The following is a 7,080-nucleotide window of genomic DNA, read 5'->3' as shown; positions in this document are numbered from 1 at the left end:
AATAATATTATCATTGTTAGCTATACAATGTATATTACGTATACAATTACAAATTAAAAAATTTCGCAAAGTAAGATTTATACTTATGTTTTATTCATTTATAATTTAAACAAGAGCTGCAATTTAGAAAACGAATGAAAATATTTAAGATTATAATAATCTTAAAAGTTTTGTGAGATCTTCTTAAAAGCATAATGTATAAAATAATGCTAATTAGACATTACGAGTCTAGACGTTTATTAAGTACTGTAACATATAAAATAATAATCTACATATTTTGAAGTTACATATTTGTTCAGTGACATTAATTTTAATGAGGTAGGTACCCTTGGTTCCCTAATATTGTAGGGTAAGTGTGAATGTGAGTTTGTTTATAACATTCGCCATATATATAGCATTTGAGATGGAGAATAATTCTTATCCCAGGCCGACCCGTTTAATGGTAATCGGTTAGTGTAGTGTATGGACGTTTGAAAGTTAAATGCCTGCCTGACTTAAAAAATCGTAATCTCTACCTAGGCTTCTCTAGGAGGGCATCCTTGAGAAGCCCAAAAAAACTTAATATATCCTCCTTGAGAAGCCTAGGCAGATTTTCTATACCTGTTTCTATTTGCACTTGCAATTCCCTTAATGTTGCGGGTGCTCATGGGCGGTGGTAATCACTTACCAACAAGTGAGCCGCAAGCTTGGAGACCCCCCTGCCATAGAGGCAAGTGGGTGCTGTGAGACTATACTACTATACACTAAAAACTCCAAGATGTCCATCGTCCAACGCCACATGCTAGAGTGGCGGGATCACTGTGACAGTTCACCGCGACTCCATCGTCGCCGACTCCTTCCCTTACAGCATAAGGGCATAAGAGCCACATCCGCTCCGCACGTGTCTCTACATGAGAGAAAGTCGTAGCAGGAGTGGCCCTCCTACGCGACGCTTACAGGCTGGTACGGGCTCACTTGGGTTCATCGTTCCAGCCTGTACCTCCCTGCTCATCGGACTATTACCCACTATGCTAATGATTACCCGAAGGCATTATTAACATACCACCCGGAGCGCACCAGATCCAAACATTGCTCAGCCATCGTACCCTGCGAACTTATCCACGGGGATGAGGACCTAACAATGCTGGAACATACTAGAAGGTTGTCCGACCAATAGGGTGCTGGTCGGACAACCTTCTAGTTAATAATAATAATTACAAGGGCATACTCTATGCTAACTATGCGTAAAGTCTACCTTGGTGCTTACAGTGTTTTGTCTATTTCAGATAACCGTACATCATGAGGCTTATAGTCCCAGGGTGCGTCAGCGACGCGCGGAGTGTTCCAGCACTGCGTGTGTTCGTATTGGCCACTGCTATGGCACTGTACCTAAGCATGGGTAAGTTATTTTAATAGTATATGTAATTTTATTAGCTCTTCTTCTTTACAATGTATAAAATAAAGTTGTTATTTTTTTCGGACTACTCTAACGCTGTTGGCCGCAGCTGGCCTTTACAGCTTCACTGGACGAAGGGGGCGAGTGCAGATGGCACTCCAAACCCGCAGAACTTATGGGGCAGCTGAAATACAACTCACGCCTGACAGACGACAACTTTAGTCTGAGGGCACCGCTAGGGTTTCAAACCTCGGCTCAGGCAGTCGTAATTTTGATCCTCGTTTTAATTTCTTCTTTGTAGTACTAGTTCAGTTTAGATTATAAAATATATTTCATCGAGTAAAAGACTGTATGACTGTTTTTTTGTTGTTACCATTTTACAGCTAGTGTTATTTAATGACATGTGTCATGTAGATAAATAGAATTAATATAAATAGAATAGATATAAGATAATAATATAAATAGAAATAACATATGCAGCAATCACGATGGACGTACGTTAACTTTTATCTAAAAAAATGTCTGTAAAGGGCTAAAATAGGAGATGCACAGTGCGGTCGAATCCACGAGTAACAACTGGTATATTATTATTTAATATTATCTGATACCGCAGACTTCGCCCGCGTGTAATAAAAATAAATAAAATTTCTAAACTAAAAGGTGCTTAAGTTGCTCCTTATAACATTAGCTATCTGCTAGTGAGAGTCCCGTCAAAGGCGGTCAAGTCATTTCAGAGAGTAGCAAAAACAAACAGACAGACAGAATTTTTTTTAACATTATTAGTGTAAGTAGGTTATTTCGTATACATATATTGAAAAGCTGTTAAAATATGAAATTACTAACGCAATAATTTCAATTTTATTTATTTCTATAGATTGTTTTATAACATTTTACCTTAACTTGTTTAACATTTATCCGGCGAGGATATCTTGTAACATCTAAAAATACTTTTACGGTCTTAATTTCGTTCGTAAGTGTTATAAATCGTTTCGGAGGGCGAAAAAAGTACTTTGGAATTTTCCACATTTTTCTCAGCACGAGACCCTGGAGTTTTCAATGTCAGCTCTTTGAAATTATACGCTTTTTGCCTTTTATTTTTTAGGTTTTAGTTCGTAAAGTTTTAAACTATTTTTCTTTTCTAAAATTAATGTTAAATTAAAACGCAGTTATGTAACAAGCGATCCGCCGCGGTCTCGCACGGGTGTTGAACAAAAATTAAAAAATTTAACACATTTTGGTATTTATTTCGCACCTTAAAGTTTCCATATTATCTGTATCTGTAATATATCTAACGTTGAAATTATTCTATCGCCTATGTAATTAATAATGTAGGATTCTAACAGGAAAAATTATTTCAAATTGGTATAGTTTCGGTGTCTATTAAATGTAAACATATTAACAAACAAATCTTACCTCGTAATAATAGATAGTAATAAATAATTTCTCCTATAATATATAGATAATCCTGAACAACTCACACAACTGCATCTAGTCATATTATCTGTACAACACAACTACTACTTAACATAGTTTACAAAAAATACCCCTAGAAAATACAAACATTTGTATTCACAAATACAAATGTTTGGTGTACTTTAGTATACATGGTATACTAAAACTATAGAAGTATGTATAGTGCAATAAACTTCAAGCTCTTTAATATGTGAAAACCATTGTCATGAACGGAGAACAATAACAAATAATATATTAGTAACTAGCTTTTGCCCGCGGCCTCGCTCGCGTTATATTATCCTCTTAGGGGTGGAATTTATCAAAATCCTTTCTTAGAGGATGCCTACGTCATAGTAGCTTTATGCATGCAAAGTCTCAGCCCGGTCGGCTTAAAATTGACAAAGTTTCATACAAACTTTCACCCCTTATTTTATCCCCTTGGAGGTAGAATTTATCAAAATCCTTTTTTAGCGGATGCCTACGTTACAACATCTAACTGCATGCCAAATTTCAACCCGATCCGTCCAGTGGCCAAAGGAAAGGCTGTGCACTGTGCACCTTTGAGTTATATATATTTAGATTTTAGTTAGTTATACAAACAAAACAATGTACGAGAATTGAAAGTAAACTATTGTAAATCAATAAGGTACAGACAGCATTACAAACAAAAAAAAATTAAAAACTTCTATTGTCATTTGGCTACTTAGTAAGTTGAGAAATCTCATTTGAAGTTCATTTGAACTTCAAATCTTACCTACAGACTCGACCTTTGATCTGTACATGTAAACTTTTGTATAGAAACAGTTGTATAAGAAAAAAAGTTTGTAGATTTCCAAATTCTACTATTGTATCTAAACAAAAGAATACACCTGACGGTCTCGGTGGACTAACGGTACCTAAACACCTAAGTGTAAAATGTAAGTAAATTGGCTTTTAAAAAAAGGAATCAATTTACCATGGGACTAGATGGTTCTGTGTTAATTGTCCAGAGTTATTTATTTATTTATTCGTTATTATCAAAATCCTTTCTTAGCGGATGCCTACGTTGCCTACGTTACTACATCTACCTGAATACTAACGATTCCTTCCTGTTATGTACTGAAGAGGCAGTTAGAAATATACATTAACCCAGTTTTTTTTATATCGACAAGATTCAAACTAACGACCATTGATGTTTATACGTCTTATAAACCACTAAGCTACGAGACTCTCTAATGATTCCATCTTAATATTAGCAATAAATAATACCAGTATACATATAAATGTCATATTTATGTTCTAAGGGTATTGGGTACATATTAGATTAGCGGAAATTTATTTTTTTCGTGTACCTCTTGAGAGACGTAATAAGTAACACCGTACGAATATACCTACCCGCGTATCATATCGTTTTATTACATTTTACCTAAAAACCATACAATAAAAACAAATAAATAAAATAAACTAATAAATGAATTAACGAATAAACTATGTGATTAATTTATATGCGATCGAAGTGGGAGCGAGAGGTATACCAACGAAATCTCTCACTCTATTCTAAAAGATCTTGTGGCTAGTCTATACTTAAAAAGGTATCTAAAACAGCACTAGCATGCTCCTATCAGATTTGGCTGGGCAAATAAATATTATAGACTAATAAACAAATTAACGAAAATTAATATATCATTAATTTATATGCGGTCTGAGTGGAAGCGAGAGGAATACCAGCAAATCTCTTTAACCTCTAAAAGATCTTGGCCTGATCTGAGATCTGGCACTGAGTTCTATACTAAAATAGGTATCTAAAACAGCACTGGCAGGATCGTACCAGATTTGAAGAAAGAAAGAAAAAATATTTATTCAGTGCTTTTCAATGTTACAATATAAAAAATTTGGCTGGGCAAATAAATGTTATAAACTAATAAACAAATTAACGAGAAATTACTATATCATAAATTTATATGCGGTCTGAGTGGGAGCGAGAGGTATACCGACGAAATCTCTTTACTTTCTAAGAAACCTTGGCCTCTCTAGAACTGCGCTGAGTTCTATAGAACATGTATCTAAAAGTGCAGTAGCAGGCTCCTACCAGATCTGTCTGGGCAGAGAGAAACACGAGAGGTAAAGGTGAGTGTTGACGTACTTCGACAAGTAAGTTTTATACTAAAACGTGTCTCCAAAGCTACACTAGCAAGTTCTACCACATTTGTCTAAATGCTTGTCCAGACAGGCAGGGAGAGAAACACAAGCGGCGAAGGTGAGTGTTGACGTATCAGCAAATGGGCTCTTTAACCTACACCCGGGTCACAAGTCCCGGGAACTGCTCGGAATCTCTCTCTCTCTGCTGAATGTTTTAAATCATGAAAGGACATGTTTGAATAAGACAATTATAAAGTTATATATCTACTATAATTTTAAAAAAATAGTTTAAATATCTTCATGTAAGTAAAAAAAAAAGAAAAATCTTATATAAGAGTAAAAATATATAAAAAGAAAAATCTTATGCTCTTCATTAGTTTTATTTTCTACACACGAGCGAATCCAGAGCAAACAGCTAGTTTCGTAACTTTGTATAATTGATTAACGAACAAGTAATTTAAATTCAAAACCAATTTAGCCCTAGAGAAGTCAACATCCTGATGGTGAGATCGATAAGGTCCGTATTTATCAAGTGATTCTGTCATTAGCAACAACTGCTATTACGTAAATTAAACTGAAGATCAGCAGTCCAAGGAAATAGACAAATTTCGGTTAACAATCACGCGAATTAATGATCTAATACAATTTACACAACACCATCTAGTGGTAAGCTAAGCAGAGCTTGTATTACCTAGGCAACTGATATAAATACGCTAAGCTGAGTTTTAGTTATGGATACAAGACAACTGATATAAATACTTAGATACATTTTTTAGTAAATACATACATAATTAACATATTTTTCTTGGGCTACTCTACTCCTGTTGGTCATAGCCTTTACAGCTTCACCAGACTAAAAAACTAAAACCTAAATATTTTCGCTAATTGAATATTTGTGGTCTCACACGTGCTAATGGTAGTGGAATTAAACAAAATAATATAAATCTATTAAGTAATACAGTTATTTGTTTTAATACTAATTGACTCGCGCAACTTCGTTTGCATCACACTTACGTGACATCTATCATTATATTACTTGACGACCTCGGTGGTCTAGCGGTCTAGCACACCGCTTTACGTCCAATGGTCGCGTGTTCGATTCCTCGCACGGCACAAACATTTGTATTCATGAGTATGATTGTTTGTATCGGTCTGGGTATTTTCTATGTATAATATGTATGTATTTACGAAAAAAAATTATCTATGTATTTGTATCAGTTGTCTAGGACCCATAACACAAGCTTTAGCTAGCTTAACTTGGGTCTAGATGGCGCTGTGTGAATTATCCTGAGATTATTATTATTATTATTATTACGTCCAATTTACATAATATCTTTTAAAATTATAGCCTATGTGTTATTCAGATGTATAAGCTACATTACTGTAAAGTTTAATCACAATCCGTTGAGTAGTTTTTGCGTGAAAGAGTAATAAACATCCATGAATACTTACAAACTTTGGAGTTTATAATATTATTAAGATTAAGATACAGGAATCAAACCCGTTACCATAGAAAGATACACTACCTCATAGTGTGCTGATATGTTGTAGTATCAATGTTGATTGATAATATGTTTATTGTCAGGTGCATCGGTATTTCAAGCTATTGAGAGTCCACTGGAACAAGAATTGGAGGAGCATATCGCCGAGCTGAAGGTGGACTTCCTGAGGGACCACCCTTGTGTCACAGGTCAGTACATATACACATTTTATTTTTAAAATGTATAGTTTCAACAATTATTTAAAAGAGCAATACGCAAATTTCTCTCTAGTTCGTAGTAGAATGAGCGGTAATTAAAAAAAAATGTAATGAAATAACCATTCAAAAGTGCTTAAATTTAGGTTTATTTTAATAAAGAATTTTCTATTCTATTCTATTCTGAGATATACTTTTTTTTTATCTAAATATTTTTTTATTATTTTATTATTATCAAAATCCCCAAAATAATAATAAAATACTTTTTTTTATATTTATAAAAAAATTTTATTATTATCAAAAACCAAAATTGGGGTTTTTGTTACCAAACATATCAATCCCGAAACAGTTTATTATGATAATTTACTCTTACCTTTTATACTCTAAACTTATTGGTTTTTACCTACAAAAAATAATAAATTATAATCATTACGAAAAC

The sequence above is a fragment of the Achroia grisella genome, unplaced genomic scaffold (genome assembly GCF_030625045.1).
Source record: "Achroia grisella isolate CSIRO2021 unplaced genomic scaffold, CSIRO_AGI_Agris_v1 utg780, whole genome shotgun sequence".
NCBI lineage: Eukaryota > Metazoa > Arthropoda > Insecta > Lepidoptera > Pyralidae > Achroia > Achroia grisella.
Note: the sequence above shows the minus strand (reverse complement) of the source record.